This window comes from Petaurus breviceps, unplaced genomic scaffold (genome assembly GCF_028583685.1).
Source record: "Petaurus breviceps papuanus isolate PSGF00001 unplaced genomic scaffold, PetGlider_PUasm1.0 185, whole genome shotgun sequence".
NCBI classification, from domain to species: domain Eukaryota; kingdom Metazoa; phylum Chordata; class Mammalia; order Diprotodontia; family Petauridae; genus Petaurus; species Petaurus breviceps.
The window spans coordinates 41,840,016-41,858,963 of record NW_027185797.1 but is presented as its reverse complement, the minus strand read 5'-3'; the positions used below and the strand labels follow the sequence as shown (position 1 = coordinate 41,858,963).

Below are 18,948 nucleotides of genomic sequence, written 5' to 3'. Positions count from 1 at the left end.
CAAAAATATTTATAGCCGCTCTTTTTGTGGTGGCAAAGAACTGGAAATCAAGGGAAGGCCCGTTAATTGGGGAAATGACTGAACAAGTTGTGGTACATGAATGTGATGGAATACTATTGTGCTATAAGAGATGAGGAGCAGGCAGACTTCAGAAAAACCTGGACTTATATAAACTGATGCTGAGTGAAGTGAGCAGAACCAGGAGAACACTGTACACAGTAATAGCCACAATGTGAGGTGACTGACTTCGATAGACTTAGCTCTTCTCAGCCATGCAAGGATCTAAGACAACTCCAAAAGACCCAAGATGGAAAATGCTGTAATATCCAGAGAAAGAACTGTGGAGTCTGAATACTGATCGAAGCATATTATTTGCTCTCTCTCCCATTGTTTCTATTTCTTCTTTACAATATGACTAATGTAAAAATAGGTTTACTATGAATGTATATGTAGATCCTCTATCAAATTACACACTGCCTTGGGATGGAGAGAGGGGATGGGAAGCAAATTTGGAACTCAAAATCTTCTGAAAGTGAATGGTGAAAACTAAAATTAAATTAAGTTATAGTTAAAAATAAATAAATAAATACTTGATGAAGTGAGATGAAGCCATGATACAAACACCATGACACAAGAGAACAGGCTAAGTACCAGGCAGAGCACTAACACCAGGCTTTGAAAAGGAAGCTGGAGTGAGATGAACTTTACTCTCCATGTTTCAAAAGAGGAAATCATTCTATGAAAGCACTAAGGAACAAGAACAGAGCCCAAAAATTCTTTTTCTGAGGGCTTAGTTTAGAGCTCCATGTACAAATACATATTTTTAGGATACCAAATTTAACAAATCTTTTGTACTTTTTCAGTCTGAACACTTCTTAGGTACCTACCTAATGACACAAGACAGTAATATACAATGCCAAATGGAAAGAATAGGAAGCAACACTGAGGGTATGAGACAAGGGAGAATACTTCAGACTTGGCTGATTAGGGAGAAGCTTCAAAGTATCGTAAGGATCTGGCCAGGTAAAGAAAGAGGGGGTCATCACCGGGGGCAATGACTTCTTGGCCACCTGAGGACAGGCCTATTTTTTTTTTCTTTTTGGAGGGGGGAAGGCAGGGCAATTGGAGTTAAGTGACTTGCCCAAGGTCACACAGCTATTAAGTGTTAAGAGTCTGAGGCCAGATTTGAACTCCGGTCCTCTGTACTCCAGGGTTGGTGCTCTGTTCACTGTGCCACCTAACTGCCGCCATGAGGCTTATTTAAGGAGAGCTTATGATCCTAGGATAAAGAGCATTCCAAGAGAGGGAAATAGGAAGAGGGGAGATACCCAAGCAGCAAGTTCAGAGGATGGTCTATCTGGCTGAGAGAAAAGGCCTAGGGGAAGAAAGGCTGACAACCAAGCCCATAAGGGCAGGCTTCGGGCTCTGACTTTATGTGATCTCATATGACTCCCCTAACATCTCCCTCCTCCTTAAATTAACTGTCTAGATGGCAGGTTTAAGCAAAAGGAAGGGCAGTCCATTCCTGGCTAACAATGAGTATAGTTATCTTTGAGTGTAACACAAATAAAAAGAGTAAAATAATAAAATATAAGAAAATCAGGATTCTTATTGTTGGCCTCTACAAAGCATTCTCTTCACAACAATCCTGCAACAAATGCAAACCCAGGGGTGGCCAGGTAGCACAGCGAGTAAGAGCACCGGCTCCAGTGTTGAGAAGACCTGGAGATCAAATCCCGGGCTCAGACACTTAGCACCCACCCAGAAACACCTGGCCGTGTAACCTTGAGCAAGTTACTTAACCCCAAATGCTTAGGGGCGGCCAGGTGGCTCAGCGAGTAAGAGCACCGGCTCCAGTGTCGGGATGACCTGGATCAAATCCGGGCTCAGATACTCAGCACCACACCCAGAAATAATAACTGGCCGTGTAACCTTGAGCAAGTTACTTAACCCCAATTGCTTTAAAAAAAAAAAAAAAACAAATGCAAACCCAAGTGTTTCTACCATTGGATCTGGAGTCTGAGAATCTAGGCTCCAATCCCAGCTCTGTCATTTAACTGGGAAATCTCAAGTGAGTCACCATCTCTCTGGGTCTCAATTTCCTCAGCTGAAAAATAATAGGGAGGAATTAGATTCACTTGAAGCTTCCTGCCATTTTTCAGATGAGGGAACTAGGGCCCTAAAGCTTTCTAATCATTCATCCAATACTGTATAACTAGTGAATGACTGATCCAGTAACCAACTAAGGTCTTCTGACTTGAAGACTGGTATTGTGTATCTCAAAAGGTTTGTAAAACAGACAACCTGGTAGCAGTACTTGCTGGGAATTTAGAAGCTGACAAGACCTAGAAAGTCAGAGGTAAGAGAGCCTAAATCAAAGCCAGAATGGACCAAAGGCTCTATTTTACTCACAATCCCCAGAGACTAAGTAACTACCCAAAGTCAAACAGAGAGTTGAAGTGATGAGGATGAATCCCTATGTCTCTGACTCCAAATCTGGGGGTTTTGCCCCCCCGGGAGTCAGGGTCTCCCAGGCCTGAAATGCCTTCTAGATGAACTGCTGCTGCCAGGTTCAGTGGGCCAGGAACCCTGAATTTTAGTTCCAACTGATGATGGATATGGCAGGCACAAAAGGTTATATCTTGCCCTCTCCTACCAACATACTTGGTGGGGAGGAAATTGTCAAATTAGTATTAACCCTCATGCCCTAGCAGAGTTCTCTTCTGTTCCAGGGATTGGCTAGCATGGGATCAATAAATCAGAATCATGGAATTATTTATATTTAGGCAAAATATTATACAATATTGCAATTGTTACAGTGATTGTAATAGTTAAAAATGGAAGGAACATGACAGTCAAAGGATACAGCTTCAATCCTAGCTCTGCCACTTGCCACCTGTATGGCCTTGTGCTGGTCATTCTAGCTAGCTATTTCCCAATTTATAGAATGAGAAGGTGGGCTACAATGACTTCCAAGGCTCCTTCCAATTCTAGATCTGTGATCCTATGACCCAGTCAAACTCCAGTACTTTACAAATGAAGAAAATGACACCTAGATAAGGGAAGGGACTTGCCCAAGGATACACAGCTCATCTCAACAAGTCAACAAACTTTTATTAAGCACCTACTCTGTGTCAGTTGGTGGTGAATCAATAAGCATTTATTAAGTGCCAAGCGCTGGAAATACAAAGAATAGCAAAAGATGAACAGTCCATGCTCCTGAGGAGCTCAGGATGGCAGTGGATGGAGTGCTGGGCCTGACTGGCTATGTGACTCCAGGCAAGTCACTTCACCTCTATCTGCCTTGGTTTCCTCAACTTTAAAATGGGGATAAGAATAGTACCTACCTCCCAGGGTTGCGGGAAGAGCAAATGAGATCTCTGTTAAGAGCTTAGCACAGGGTCCTAGCACGTAACAGATGTGTAATAAATGCTAATTTTCTTCATTCTTAACTGGCACTTCACTAAGTGCTAGGGATCCAAAGAAAGGACAAAGAACAAAGCAAAAAAATCACTAAAAAACCACTCAGGTCCCTGGTCTCGATGAGCTCAGAGTCTAATGGGATAGACTTGGTGCTGTCAAACTAAATAGAAATATATATATACACATAACCATCTCTGTGGACCGCATATTGACTTAAAAAACCACATATTCACCTTATCTATGTTCTTTTGTATTTTTATTTATTTTATTAAACATTTCCCAAATACACTTTAATCTGGTTTGGCCAGAAATTGGGAGTGGTGTTCCCAATACAGATTGCTGGGGTAAGCAATATGAACTGACTATGCACAAACAAGGTACAGACAGGATAACGTGGAGATAATCTCAGAGGGAAGCCTGAGCATTGAGAAGGGCTGGGGAAAGCTTCTGGCAGAAGGTAGGATTTTAGTTGGGACTTGAAGGAAGTCAGGGAAGCCAGGAACTAGAGATAAGGAGGGAAAGAATTCTAGGCATGGGGAACAGCCAGTGAAAATTCACTGTGCTAGAAGACAGTATCATGTTGAAGGAATAAGCAAAGAGGCCCATGTCACTGGATCAGAGAGGATGGGGAAGGAAGAAAGGAATGAGCAGACTGAAATGTATGAAGGAGTCAAGTTCTGAAGGGCTCTACCATCCAGAGGATTTTATATTTGATCCTGGAGGTGAAAGGAGCCACTAGAAGATGAAGCAAGGATGGAGTTGAGAATTGATGCCGACTCTTTTCATTCCCAATCTAGTGTTCGTTCCACCAGACTACAATAGCACAATTCCTGCTGCAAAAATACACTTTCCTTGAAGCAAAAAATATGGATGTCTGCTAGGGCTCCAGAGTACAGGAAATCTCTGAAATGGGTCATCTGGGGCTTTGGAAAGACTGATTTAAGCTCTTAGCCAGCTGGACTTGAAAGGCTTAATCTCATGCAAACAGATGGGCTATTCTTGGGCAAAGGGCATGTGTACCCAGCCTCATAACACAGGAGCATCCAACAGGCCACTGCACAGCACCCTGGCAAAGAGCTAGGAGGGAAGACAAAAACGGTTTAAAATACGGAAAGGGGAGAGAGTAACCTAAAAATCTGAAAATCCCTTTCAGAAGTGACCTGGCTTAAAGGACACATTTTAGATTCCTAAATACAGAGTGACATCCCTAAGTCTTGATCAAAGAAACTATGAAAGATGTTTCCGTAGCATTTACCCTCATGCCACGCAAATTTCAAGTTTGGCAAACCTACCCCACCCCCCCACACATTCCATTTGTTTTCAAGCCTAAGTAACAATGAATCCATAAGAATTCTGAGTAGAAAGCAGGACTAGCGAGACTACAATTGGCACTCGACCGAGTTTTCACCATGACAGAGTTGCTCCTGTTCTGAGGCATTCAGAACTCGGAACAAAGAAGGGAAATCTCTGAGCCAAGATGTTCATTGGATGAAACTAAATTCCACTGATGAATAAGGGGGGCTGTTTTCAGCTAAACAACTTCCTTAAACTTTATACTGCAGGCTTTTTCCTCAGCAGCTTCCAACTGGTCAGGAATCCAGGTAGCTGAGGGAAAATCCTAATGGTGCTTCAGATCAAAACAAAACCAATAAAACTGACAGGTGAGAAATTTCTCTGCCTCAAGTTTCATTGTTGCTCAGTGCAAACAAACTTCTTAGTCTGGCCTTCTGGAGGCTCCCTAATCTGACATCTCACAAAATTAACTATTTTATACTCTCACTGCCCCAAAGGCCCCAAAAGCAGGGTTCCTGAACCCTTTTTATCCTGAACCCCTTCGCAGTTAAAAGAATCCTAGAGACCTCTACCCCTTTTTCTAAATTCTGGTTTTAATAGTATTTTAATAGCATGAAAGAAAATGCACAGGATTACATAAGAAACTAATATAATGAAATGTAGTTACCAAAAAATGAAAAAGGCAAATCTGTTATATGGCCATAGTCATCCCATCTCCCCACAGTGCATAGTGGGCACTCTAAATGTTTGTGAAATATTCACTAAGTGAAACAAAGTCAAACCCATCACTAAGCAACTTCAGAGCCAAGGTAAAATCAAGACTGGACTCCTCTAACTGGCCCAGGCACCACAGCACATCTAGCAAGCATTTTACTGTCAGCATCTAAGACTGCTACCAAAGCAAGATATAAAATGACAGTGGAGCCTTCCCTCTGAATTTCCTGGTAGTAATACAAATTCAATATTGATTTTAAAACAAGATAAATTTGTCTATTTCAGCAATTAGTTATTGAGCACTGACAAACAAGTAAATATTTTCTTGTCCTTTTGGAAAAACACAATGTACACATGAAGACTGAAGGAATTATTCCACGCCCCAAATGCCTTACTAACAAAAGATGGTGCCGAAAAAAAACCATGTCTATGACTAGGGAAAAATAGGTCAGCTTATTTTCATGTCTAACAGTAAGCCTTACAATTTCCCTAATCGTGTCTTTAAATGGCATGTGTTGCTGAGACTATTATTTCTAACGATTCCTACTTGCACTTCCATTACCCTAAAAACTGCCAATCCTAAAGCATGCTTCTTCTATTAGCAGTAATGAAATTCTATAAATAATGTACAATTAGAAGTCATTTTAAAATTTAAAAAAAATTCAAGAATATAAAAAGTCATTAAAACTGGACAGGAGTCAAATATGTTCTTTCATCCATTTAAAAGTTTATTAAATACCTACTATATGTAATATATGCACCGTAGAAGGTGAGATAAAAAGATCAATGAGACCAGCAGCCATGTACTTGGGGCCTTACAAATCGAAGAAGGAAGACATCAGGCATCTAAATAGATCATTTAGAATTGCTAGAGTTTGAGAACTCAAAGAGGCCTTAGTTCAATCCAGATTTTCCGTAACATCTCCAAGCTTCAGGATCCTCAAGATTAAATGGAAATCATAACTGGATTGCCTACTTCACAGACTTGCTGTGATGATCAACAAAGTAACCTATTAAAAGCAAGAGCCTTGATAAACCTTAAAGCACCATATAAGTGCCAGCTGTTATCATTAAGGCAGATGTGAACAATCTATGTTGAGCAAAGGCCTCCAATATTCTCCTCCATCAGCTAAGTGTGCCTTTCCTCTGCAGGCCACACAACAGGGATGTCTACATCCTACACACACATCTCACAGTGCTGTTGATGACTACAATACATGTCAGCTAGGGTAGATCATCTGTAAATGCCCCTTCCATGTTAAGTTTCTGTGACTGCCAGATGCTACAAAACATTGCTTAGAATCAAACACTGCTTGAGACAACTGGGTTACTTTTCTCCAAACAGATACTGCCTCGTTTGGGGTGTGGTAATGATACTAGGCTCTCAAAGACCATGCCAACAGCATCCATGCTCTGGCAGTTCCTTTCCAAGCCGTAAACCCTGTCAATGCAGGCCTTGTGATGGACACTAGAGCTACCCTCTGAGAGCCAACCAAACTCTATCTGGAGCACTTTATCAGAGAACTCAGCACCACAAAGGGATGGACTTTTTTCCACCAACACACATCACGAACACCATCTACAGACTAAGACTTAATAGCAGAAGGAAGCCTCTCATAGATGAAATAGGGGCCCCTAAAATAAATCACTGCTTCAACAGTGAGAGGCACCTGTTTTAAAGACAATTAGATTATCTCTTACATTTGTGCTTTATTTTCACAAACAATCTCATTTGAATCTCACAAGAGCCTTATGAGAGGGCTTAAGATAAGGATGGTTGGTATTTTAAGTAAAGGTATCAAAAACAAGGTGTCAGTTAATAACATTTAGTAAGCTCCTACTATATACCAAGCCCTATGTTATGGGGAGGACGGGTCTTCAGGTACACAGGTACAAAGAAAAGTAAAAGACAGTATTGGCCCTCCAGAATTTCACAGTCTGATGGGGAGACAACATGGAAAGAACTGTGTCCAAACAAGCTATGAAGAAGATAACTGGAAGTAATTAACAGAAGGAAGGCACCAGCAGTAAGAGAGATGATGAGGAATGGCTTCATGTCATAAGAGATTTTAGCTGGAACTTTAAGGAAGCCAGGAGACAGACAGGAGGAGGGAGAGCATCCCAGGCATGGGGGACACTCAGGGAAAGTACCTGGAGCTGGAAGCATCTTGTCTGTTCATAGAACAACCGGGAAGCCAATGTCACCAGCAGTAATGTACTTGGTGAGGTACAAGAAAACTGGAGAGGTTTGTAGAGGTACAGTATTATTTATAATTAGGAATGCTATTAAAGTCAAACAGAGGGTTTTATATTTGATCCTAGAGGTGATAGATAGGGAGTCACTGGAGTTTACTGAATAGGCTGCAATATTGCCATAACTGTCATCCATCCTTTTACTCAATAAACTCCAGGGGTTCCCTATACAAAGTAATGTCAGATCAACAATGCAAGTTCATCATTATCTCAAGGCAGTCCTCAGAATCCTAGAGTCAGCAGAACCTCAGAGAACACCTACTCTCTTTTACTTGAAGTAAACAGGCACCAGTTCAGGACTCCCAGAATAACCTCTCCAATTCCTTCCAAAGGCTTTCGATTCATGATATGGCCTCCTCCTCAGAGTGGTGGACTGGCGAATATCTCCCAGAACCACTTCTACCCTGGCAGGGCCGTGCCCCCCTCCCCCCACTGCTCCCCAAGCTTCAATTTATATGTTGTTTTCCCTCGTTAGAATACAAGCTCCTTGAGAGCAGGTATTTTCTCTTTCCTTCTATGTGTTCCCCAGATTAGCACAGTACCTGGCATACAGTGAGGCTTAATAATCTATCTCTAGGCATAAACTCCTTTTATAACAACTCCAACAACATATCCTCCTTCAGTATGTAAGAAGTATCTAATTGTGTGTTGGTTTTCTGCTGGGCACAGAACCAATTCAAACCAAAATTATACAGCACTTAGCATACCAAGTCATAAAAAGCACTTAAAAGATTTGTTGAAAGAGAAAAAGAAAAAGCCTGGTGTCACTTCATCAAGGAAGGTGAGCATGCTCCCCTGCTCCCCAACACTGATATTATAAAGGGGCTTCCCGGTTATAGGTAAGTATATATAAAGAAGGAAGGCCAAGGTAATTATAAACTAAGATTAGTCAATATGCATTTCCCATCATCTATGTTAAAAGGTCACATTTCTGTAGTAATCTGCAGTTTAAAACATACTTCCTGACAACAGCCTTTTGAAATAAATAATAAAAGTATTATCATGTCTATTTTATAGATGAGAAAACTGAGCTTTGGAAAGTGATCTTTTCTATTCTTTGAATGCTGAAATGTTCATTTGTGTTGATGTTCATAATAAAAAAAGAAAACATTTTAAAATAAGAAAAGTTAGGTAAGTAGAACAGACTAGATAAACAAGACCTAGTCAAACAGCACTGTATTCAAGAAACACAAGGAGTACAGGGAAAAACAAGAAAGAAACTGTGTAGAAATGAGGAAGAGACTAGCATCTTGCACCGCACACCACCACACTACCCAAATGGGTAAGCAACCTAAAATTCAAAGGCCACAAACAAAAACCTAGGGTAACAGAGGAACCTTTCAGGTTCTACTATTCAGGGGAGAATTCACAATAGAAAACAAGGGATAGAAGATAAAGGATAATTGTGATTATATAAAATGTAAAAAGACTTTACATAAAATTAGTGCAATTAGAATGAAAAATTATTAAGGAAAAAAATCCTTCACATCAATTATCTCTGATGAAACTCTGATACCCAAGATAAAAAGGAAATTGAGATGAATTAAGACCAAAGACCAAATCGGTAAGTGGCCAAAGGTCATGAACAGTTTTTAAAATAAATAAAGTAGTGGACAGAGAGCAATGGACTCTGAGTCCAAAGGATCAACCTCTTCAATAATCATCTAACCTGTCAATGTTGTCAGGTTATAAGAGAAAGCCACAGATTAGAGAGAGGATTGATAGGAGTTCCCAGTCCCACAGAGTTCACTAGTGAAATCAAAATATCAGACTCTGGGCAACCCTTTCAACTCTTACTCCCAATTTTGATTTTCACACATCTCTTCACAAAGTCCAGTGAAGTATGTTGTTCTGTACCACAAGGGGTGTTTAAGTTTATGGACACAAAATAAAATTAAAAGTCTAAAAAGCTAGAAGGTAGTAGTAATAGAAAACAATAAATAAACATTGATTAAGTGCCTCCTATGTACAGGCATTTAGTAAGTGCTGGGGATACAAATGAGAAAAAGAGTCCCCTGCCCTCAAGGACCTTACAATTTAACAAAGAAAGACAACACACACAAAAGGAACCTGAAAAAAGGAAAGGAGTTACCTGACCTTAAGGTGTGGTGGAGTCTTAGAGTAGTGTAATCAGGTGGGAAATAGGAGATGTCTGTGCTGAGACCCCTCCTGAAATGGAGGTTTGGCATTCATGGCTCCACCTGGCAATCAGGGGACAGAAGGTAGTAATAAGGGGTGAGTACCAAGGCTGACTGGCAACCTCCAGGATGATTAGCTTCCTAAAGAGTATGGTGGAGAAGCTGGAAACAATTTCTCCTGCAAGGCACCATACAGTTAATCAATGAGCATTTAAATTTACTATCATCAGACACTGTGCTAAGCCACAGGGACACAAAGAAAGGTTTAAAAGGGGGGGGGGGGTGTGTGAGAGAACCAGTACTTATCTTCAAGAGACTTGTAATCTATGAGGGAGACAACAGGCCACTTATCAGGTATAGGTAAAATATATACTGAGTACATAGAAGGCCATCTCAAAGTACAAGTACTTAGAAGATGGAGGAGGGAAGAAGGGATTCATCTTGCAAAAGTGGGATTGAGCTGAGTCTTAAAACAAGCCAGGGAAACTGAGGCAGAGGAGGGAGTGCTCTAGGCATAAGGTGGACAGCCAGCTCAAAGGCTCAGAGGAAAAATTATTTTGATATTTTTTGTTTTCCTGATTAGAATTTGGTCTAGTGCATTTTCTATATCTGACTGGAAGAGGTGGGAGTGGCTCACTGTACTCCTTCCTGCTGCTCTGTTATCCTGACTCCACTCCTTTATATACTTTTCTATATTTAATTACATGTTGTATCCCCAAGTGGAATGTCAGCTCTATTTTTCATCTGTGACTCCTCAGTCCCAAGCATAGTGTCTCTGCCATATATATGTATCCATTCTCTTTCTAGAACATCATCATGAGGTATTAAATACTTTGAATATAGACAATACTACTTAATATACAAATCTCGTGCTGCACAAAGGAGACACTTTGTTAGTCCAAATAATTCATTTGGAGGAATAAAAAGTCAAAACCTCAAAGAAAATGATGAAAAAAGTAGAAATGAGAAAAGGAAGAGCATTCGCAGACCTCAAACTACACCATCATGCCATAATCATCAAATATAGTTATTACTGATTAAAAAAACAAAAAAATTAGATCAGTGGAACAATGCTACACAATGCCCACAAGCAATAAAATATAGCAGCCCAGTGTCAGGAGAAACGTAAGATCACAACGATAGGCAGAGACGGCCTCCTCACTTGAGAACTGGAAAGAAATTTAACAAAAATGACTTTGGAATCAGAATATTACTCCATATGCCATTCTATGCTTATAATGGATATATAATCTAAACTGAAAAGGGCATATCCTTTTCTAAAATTAGAGGACAATAGAAGAGTACTTTTTACAAGGTACCAGAAGCTTATAAGGAACAGATGATACATGCTCTAAACAGAAAAAAAAAACCCATCTAATTAAAGAATAGATAATAATAGAAGGGTACTATTCTTAACTATGGTTAGCTGAGGTTAGATTCATTACCCAAATAAGGCACAAAGAAGATGATAAGTGACCAAATCAGAAAATTTTTATAATATAAAATTTTAAAGTTTTGAGAAACTGTTGAGTAAGAGGGAAAATCTCTGTATCAAGTATCTCTAAGAGCAAAACAGCTAAGATACATAGGAAATTGAAATATGAGTAAACTAGACACCAGAACCATTTTCCCAGCAGATAAGTGGTCAAGAGATATGAACAGTTTTCAAAAGAATTACTATTGTTCCAAATTACTAAAAAATGCGAATTAAAATAATTCTAAGATTTTATCTTATATGTAAAAAAAATTTTGAGTATGCCAAAAAAGTAAAGTCCATATTAAAAGGAAGACAGACATACTAATACCCTAGTGGTAGAACTGTGAATTGATCCAGGCATTTTGGAAAACAATTTGTACTTATGTAAGAAAACTGACTGAACTGTTCAGATTTCTCTGATCCAACAATCTCACTGCTGGCACACACCCTGAGGTGATCAAAAAGGAAAAGAAAGACTCCATATATGCCAAAATATTCACAGTAGCTTTTTTTGAGCAAGTAAAGAATTGTAAACAAAGTGGGAGCTCATGACTGGGCTGAAGAAACTGTAATGAAAGAGAATACTATTGTATAAGAAAGTAATACAAGACTTCTATAAACGGCATACTAAGTAATTAATCAGAACAAGGAGAAAAAACACATATTACTGCAATGCTATACATGAAAAGGAAATGAAAGTAAGCCCAACTGATAAAGCGTAGTGAACAGTCTTCCTGGAAAATAGAGCCCCAATTTTCTCAGGAGAGAAGTAGGGGAGAAGGGAGGATGACAAGGCACATGGACTGCACTGCTCCAACACAAGAGCCAACGTTTCCATAGCACTGCAAGGTTTCCAAAACGCTCTACAAATATAATCTCACCTTATGCTCACATCAGCCCTGCAAGACGGCTTCTGCTATCTCCATGTCAGAGATGAGGAAACTAAGGCAGAGGGAGAGTAAGTGACCTGCCCACGACCATGCAACTAGCAAGCACTGAGGCCACAGGATCTCAAAGGCCCAGCTTTTCCCAAGCCCTCCTAATTCTAGTTCTTTCCCTCTGCTGGAGATCTCCTATTCATTCTGTAAATAGCTTGCCTGTATTTACTGGTCTGCATACTGTCTCCCCCACTGGGCTGTGAACTCCCTGTGGGCTGGGACTGGGTGCCCAGGCCTCTGCACAGGGCCTGGCACTGAGGCGGCACCTGATGAATGTTAGTTGAGCGACTGATTACTCATTGAGGCCCCCAGCAGCCTCAGAAGATGTCCATATGATCAGATGAGGTCAATTTGCTAGCTGGTCTTATTTTCCTGCTTTCCTTCGGGTCCAAAGTAAAAGACAGCGAATCCAGAAATGACAGTGAAGTACAAGCAAAAAAAAAATGATAAGACAAGAAACTCAACTGATGCTACAAACCTCAAAAATCTAGGCTGGGCAATGCCGAGTTTCTTCTCCTACAGTGCAACCCTGGAGATTCCCTTTCTTAGCCATAATGGTATTTTATGGTATCCACTGATACTCTTATAACTCTTATATTTCCAAACATAAGCTATCTCCGAATACAAGCTACAACCCTATGCTGAGATCTCTTTGAAAAGAAAAAAAAATAGAAGTGTATAAGAAAAAGAATAATTATAGGTTATACTCATGATTTTACACCACCCAGATGTAAGAAAAAAGTACAACTTACATCCACACTAAAGTGGCATTATCTCAATTTGCAGAGAAGGAAACTTGAGGCCCAGAAAGGTGAAGTAGCATATTCAAAATCCACAGCTGGCAATCAAGGCAGCTGTATGAGGCTGACCAGTAGAGGCACATAAAGAGTACTGGCTCAGGATGTGTGGGGCCTGGATTCAAATGCTGACACCAATGTTTATAATCTTGCCGAGTCACTCATGCACCCTCGGCCTCCGGGAGCACTGCCCTCAATGGTCTCTGAGGTCTGGATCCACCATCCTGTGTTCCATCTGGCTCCAGAGCCCCCAGGGAGGCCAAATACCACAGAGCACACAATATATAGTAACTGGATGTGTTCATTCTTTACTAGGTCCTGGTACTGCAGAGAAAGTGATCCACCCACTGTGGCCACAACATTCCTATCCCCCACAGCCACACCCACTGGCTAATTTCACAACCTGGAGCAAAAAAAGGCACCTTAAAACAAGTGTTTACAAAGGAAATACTGACACCGGAATGGTGGCGGCCACTCTTCCTCCGATCCTGGTTAGGCACTAGCCTTTCCAACTTAGAAGAACAGGAGAGCAAACTTCTGCTCATCTATAATCAAGGATGTAATTTCCTTCCCGTACTGAAACCAGAGATCCTGTGGCTCCCTGATGATTACAGGTCTGCCAAGGAGGAAGGGCACAGGAACAAGCAAACACTAAAACTGCTAATTGATGGAAAAAAGCAAAGTGGCTTTTTAAAGGATCTCCTGAATTCAAAGACTAATAGAACTGCAGAGCCCATCAATACAGAAATGCTGTCAATTTCTGCAATTTTATTGTGTACCCTTCACCTTTACTGAGGCTATTGTCTCAATTAGTTCTCTGACTGAATCCCAAGGATTTTCCAAGGAAACCATCATTTTCATCATCAAACAGAAATAGTTTTGTCTCCTCTTTGCCTGTCATTATTAATTTTAATTCTTCTTAGTGCTAATACCAGCATTTCTTCAACTGTTATATCAAATAACAGTGGGGGAAATGGGCATCCTTATTTTTGTTCTTGTGTTTATTGGAAGAGCTTTCAGTGTTTCCCCACTGAATATAATGTAAGGTGTTGGTTTTACAAAGGTCTTAGGCTAAAAAAAAAATCTTTCCATGTAAATATTTTGTAGGTTTTTATCATAAATCAGTACAAACAATACTTTGTCAAAGGCTTTCTATTCATCTACTGATACTGAAATCATATGGTTTTGAAGGTTTTTGTTTTTTAAAATGAGCTGTTTTCTTAATGTTGAACAATTCTTATAGGGTGGGAATAAATTCGACTTGATTATAGTGGGTAACTTTTTAAAGTTAACTGCTGCAACTTCAGAGCTGTAATTTACTTTAAGATTTTTAATCAATATTTTCTAATGATATGCTTATAAGAGGTAACATGATACAGTATATTAAGAACTATTTTAGGAAGCAAAAAGATGGACTACTACTGCTGTAAGAAATAATGAGCGTGTTGGTTTTGGAAAAATATGTAAAGACTTTCATGAATAACAAAAATGAAATGAGCAGAACCAAGAGAATGTTGTCACAGCAATATTATTCAAAGAATAACTGTGAATGACAAAGTTATTCTGAGTATTATAAGTACTTATATCAATTTGTAGCTACAAAGAACGTTATGAAGGAAGATGCCATCCATCTCCAGAGAAAGAACTGATAAATAGATGTATAGTATAGTTTTACATATGTATATATGTGGGTGTATATACATACACATATAAATATATATTTTATATATGTGTCTGTGTCTGTGTCAAATGGCCACCTTCTCTAGTGTGGGGAGGGAGGGAAAGAAACATTTTGGAACTTGAAATTTAACAAAAAGAAATTAAAGGAAATGTCAACAGTGAAATTTCCTAATGAATTAGCAATTAAAAAGGGAAGACCCTCCAATAACTGACAAATTTTTTTAAAGGTAAAAAGACTTGCATCAGTTCAAGTCTAGCCTCAGATCTGATCCATTCTAGCTATGTGGTCCTAAGAAAGTTATTTAATAATAGCACGCATTTCTATTGTGCTTTAATATTTGAAAGTGCTGGGGCAGCCAGGTAGCACAGCAAGTAAGAGCACCGGCTCCAGTGTTGAGAAGATCTGGAGATCGAATCCCGGGCTCAGACACTTAGCACCCACCCAGAAACACCTGGCCGTGTAACCTTGAGCAAGTTACTTAACCCCAATTGCTTACGGGTGGCCAGGTGGCTCAGGGAGTAAGAGCACCGGTTCCAGTGTCGGGACGACCTGAAGATCGAATCCCGGGCTCAGACACTCAGCACCACACCCAGAAATAACTGGCCGTGTAATCTTGAGCAAGTTACTTAACCCCAATTGCTTTAAAAAAAAAAAAAAAAAGATTTGAAAGTGCTTTACAAATACTATTTCACTTATCCTCACAACAATCCTAGAAGGCAAGTGCTATTATTATCCCCATTTTACAGATGAGGAAACTAAAGCAGACAGGTTAAGTACCTTGTACTGGGTCTGAGACCAGACTAGAACTCAGAACTTCCTCAGTTCCTCCAAATTTAACCCTTCAGAGTTTTAAGCAACTCTCCACCAACACGCTTTTCTTCTAAAGAGTTCACTAAATATGAGGCATTGTGCTAAGCCATAGGGATACAAAGAAAGACCAAAAAAAAAAATCCAGTCCCTCTTGTCTAGGAGCTCACATTCTTTGGTATATATACTGAGTAGATGAGAAGGCCATTTCAAAGCAGAAGAAGAGGCATCAGCAGCTGAGGGGCAGGAGGGATTCATCTTGCAAAAGTAGAATGAGCTAAGTCTTAGCAAGTCAGTGAAACTGAGGCAGAGGTCAGGAGGGAAAGCACTCTGGGCACAGAGGACAGGAACAAAGGGGCCAGGTAATGAAGAATTCTAAATGCCATCAGGCTAATAAAATAGTCTAGGTGAGAAGAGGTAAAGGGTGGGGGCCCTGTGAGCAGAGAGAAAGCAATGTATACAGGAGCCTTTGGGAAGGTGGAAATGACAATATGTGACAACAGGCTAGATATGTGAGGCAACTGGAGGGATGACACTGTCAGCCTGGAGGGTAGCAGTGCCCTGGACAGTAAAAGGAAGTTCAGAAGAAGAGGGGATTTGGGAGAATGATAGTGAGTTTAGTTTTGGACGTGTCAAATTTGAAATGCCTCCAGGATATCCAGTATGAGATGTCTAAAAGGCAGCTGGTGATGCGTGACTATAGTTCAGGAGAATCTTTAAGTCTGGAGCTCTAGATCCGAGAATCATTGCAGAAAAGGTGTCTCCTTGGTGATGGATCCAGGCCCCATCTCCACTGCTGTTCTATGGTTCTCTTTCTTCACTTGATCCATTCCTGGTGTAGCTGTCTGTACTTTCTGTGTCTCATTAATTGAACTTACAGACTCTGTGCTATAATAATCACAATACCAAAGGGTTGCCTTCCAGAAGGGGTGCCAAATTCAAACAGAAACAGATCCCTGCTGACCCTCTAGTGATTTAAAAAGCACAAGTAATTATTGTTTATGTTGTATTGGATTTTTCTTCATTTTGTCATATATTTCCCAATGACATTTTAATCTGGTTCAGACGGAACTCAGGAGTTCTTTCGGCTGCTTGAGCCAGAGCGTCTCAAGTCTGACACCTCTATTTTATAGAACTAAACAAAAGAATATCCAACTGAATGAACAAAAGATCTCTAACATCAAGGAAAGCAATAAGAAAAGTTGGGACTGAAAAGGGAACAGTATTTCTAAACCTCAAAATATATTATAAGGCAAGAATTAGTGAAACCATGTTGTACTAGTTTAAGAAGAGAAAAGTAGCTCAATGATTGAAAATCACTCAGTTACCAGCATTTATTAAGCTCATCCTATGTGACAGGCCCTGTGCTCATTTCGGGAGATACAAAGAAAGGCAAATGGTCCCTGCCCTCAAAGGAGCTCACATTCTAATGCGGGAGATAACTTGCAAAGGATATTCTTCCAAGGTAATCTCAAAGGGAAGGCAGCTAGGGGACACCACAGTGCAGAGAGCTCCAGGCCTGGGGTCAGGAAGACTGGTCTTCCAGAGTTCAAATCTGACCTCTGACACTATCTAGCCTGGGCAAGTCACTGAACCCTTTGACTCAGTTTCCGCATCTGCAAAATTAGCTGGAGAAGGAAATGGCAAATGGTCCAGTATCTCTGCCAAGAAAATACCCAATGGGGTCGTGGAGAGTTGGATGCAAATGAAATGATTCAACAAGAAATCTCAAAGGGAAGGCCAGCAGCAGGAGAGACAGAAGCTGAATCTTCAGGAAAGACAGGAATCAGACTGGGGAGAGCTTTAAATGCCACACTAAGGGGCTATTATTTTATCATATAAGCAACAGGAAGCCAGTAAAGTTTTTTAATTAATAGTCATATTTAAGTTAATGTGAATAAAGTATCAGCACATTCACATTCCCCCCTCTTATCTTCATTAGGATCCTCTGTCCATTCATCTCTTTCTAAATGAAATCATTTGTACTGACTTTGCTCCCTTCCTGACTCTTCCCGATGCCTCCACAGCACCGGACGCTGCTCTCCTCTCTGGTTTTTCCTGCTCCTACCTCTCTGCTCCTCCTCCATGCCATGCCCACTAACTGTGGATGCCTTTTATTATCACTCTCATTTATGAGGGAGGTTGAGCATTTTTTTAAATGACTACCATCTAGTTGTGGGGGGTTGGAGCAAAGATGGCAGAGTAATGAAAGCACTCAGCCAAGTTCTCTCAACATCCCCCTCCACAAATTTAAAATAACACCTCAAATCGAATTCTGGAGTGGCAGAGCGAGCATAAAGTCAGAGTGGCCAAGACAACTTACCGTGTTTCCCCGATAATAAGACCTATCCCGAAAATAAGCCCTCCCCTTACTGTGTAAGATTCCTCTAAAATAAGCCCTATTTGGATTGCTACTGTAGGGAAGGGGATCCCCTGCCCTACACGCTACATTACGGTCCCCTCTGTCTGCACCCTTCCCCCCCCCCCGGTGAAATGCACGCCGCGCTCCGAGCTGCATCCAATCAGAGCCGCAGCAGTGAGCGCATCATCCTGTTCTTCCCCAGTGATTTGCTTGCTGGTACATTTTTTTGTTCACATTTACCTGTTTATTAAAATTGCTGTCAATGTTCATTAAAATAAGCCCTCCCCTGAAAATAAGCCCTCTGGTGTTTTTATGTCCAAAAAATTTAATAAGACAGTGTCTTATTATCGGGGAAACACGGTAGGACATCAGAAAGAGAGATCTGTGACATGGGGAAGGCTGGCCCAGACCACCCTGTGGATGAAACACCAGTGGTGGGACTAGGCGGTGTTGACTCAAACAGCAGTAGCTTTGAGACTGTAAGGGGACCTGACAACTGGTTAGAAGGAGATTATAGGGGACCCCTGGGCTGGCACTGGACACAGGACCAGTTGGGCAACTCCATTGCCTATACCCACTTCTAGATCATAGTTCCAGGGTAGAAAGAAGCACTTTCAGTCAAGAGGAAGCAAGAGCCTTGAAGAGCAAAGTTACATCGCTTTTGGTCCCAATGATGGGATGCTTGGGATCTATATTTGTAACATCAATTTGTAATACCAATTTGTAACATCAGTTTGTAAAATCACTCCCCACCCCAGCTTCAGAGCATTAACTCTGCCCAGCAACAACTCATGAATTGTTTATCTCAGCTTGAAACAGTGACAAGCTATTCCTATGAATCCTTCACAAAAGTATCTATAAACATTCCAGCTTAGGCAACTACCGTGTTTCCCCGATAATAAGACCTATCCCGAAAATAAGCCCTCCCCTTACTGTGTAAGATTCCTCTAAAATAAGCCCTCCCCCGAAAATAAGCCCTATTGAGATTGCTACTGTAGTGAAGGTGATCCCTTGCGCTACACGCTACATTACGGTACCCTCTGTATGCACCGTCCCCCCCCCCCC

At 40.7% G+C, this 18,948-nt stretch overlaps 1 protein-coding gene across 3 annotated transcripts in view; it reads right to left on the bottom strand.

The window, feature by feature from the left end:
• ARHGAP35 (Rho GTPase activating protein 35) overlaps positions 1–18,948 on the bottom strand; it is a 170,761-nt gene that overhangs the window by 105,473 nt on the left and 46,340 nt on the right. The window contains exon 1 of one of the 3 annotated variants that reach the window (XM_069089104.1): positions 9,781–10,080. The exons of the other annotated variants lie outside the window; for them this stretch is intronic. The gene's annotated coding sequence lies outside the window, so the exon portion shown is untranslated. Of the gene's footprint in view, positions 1–9,780; positions 10,081–18,948 lie in introns of those variants that run through there. 3 annotated transcript variants of the gene reach the window in all.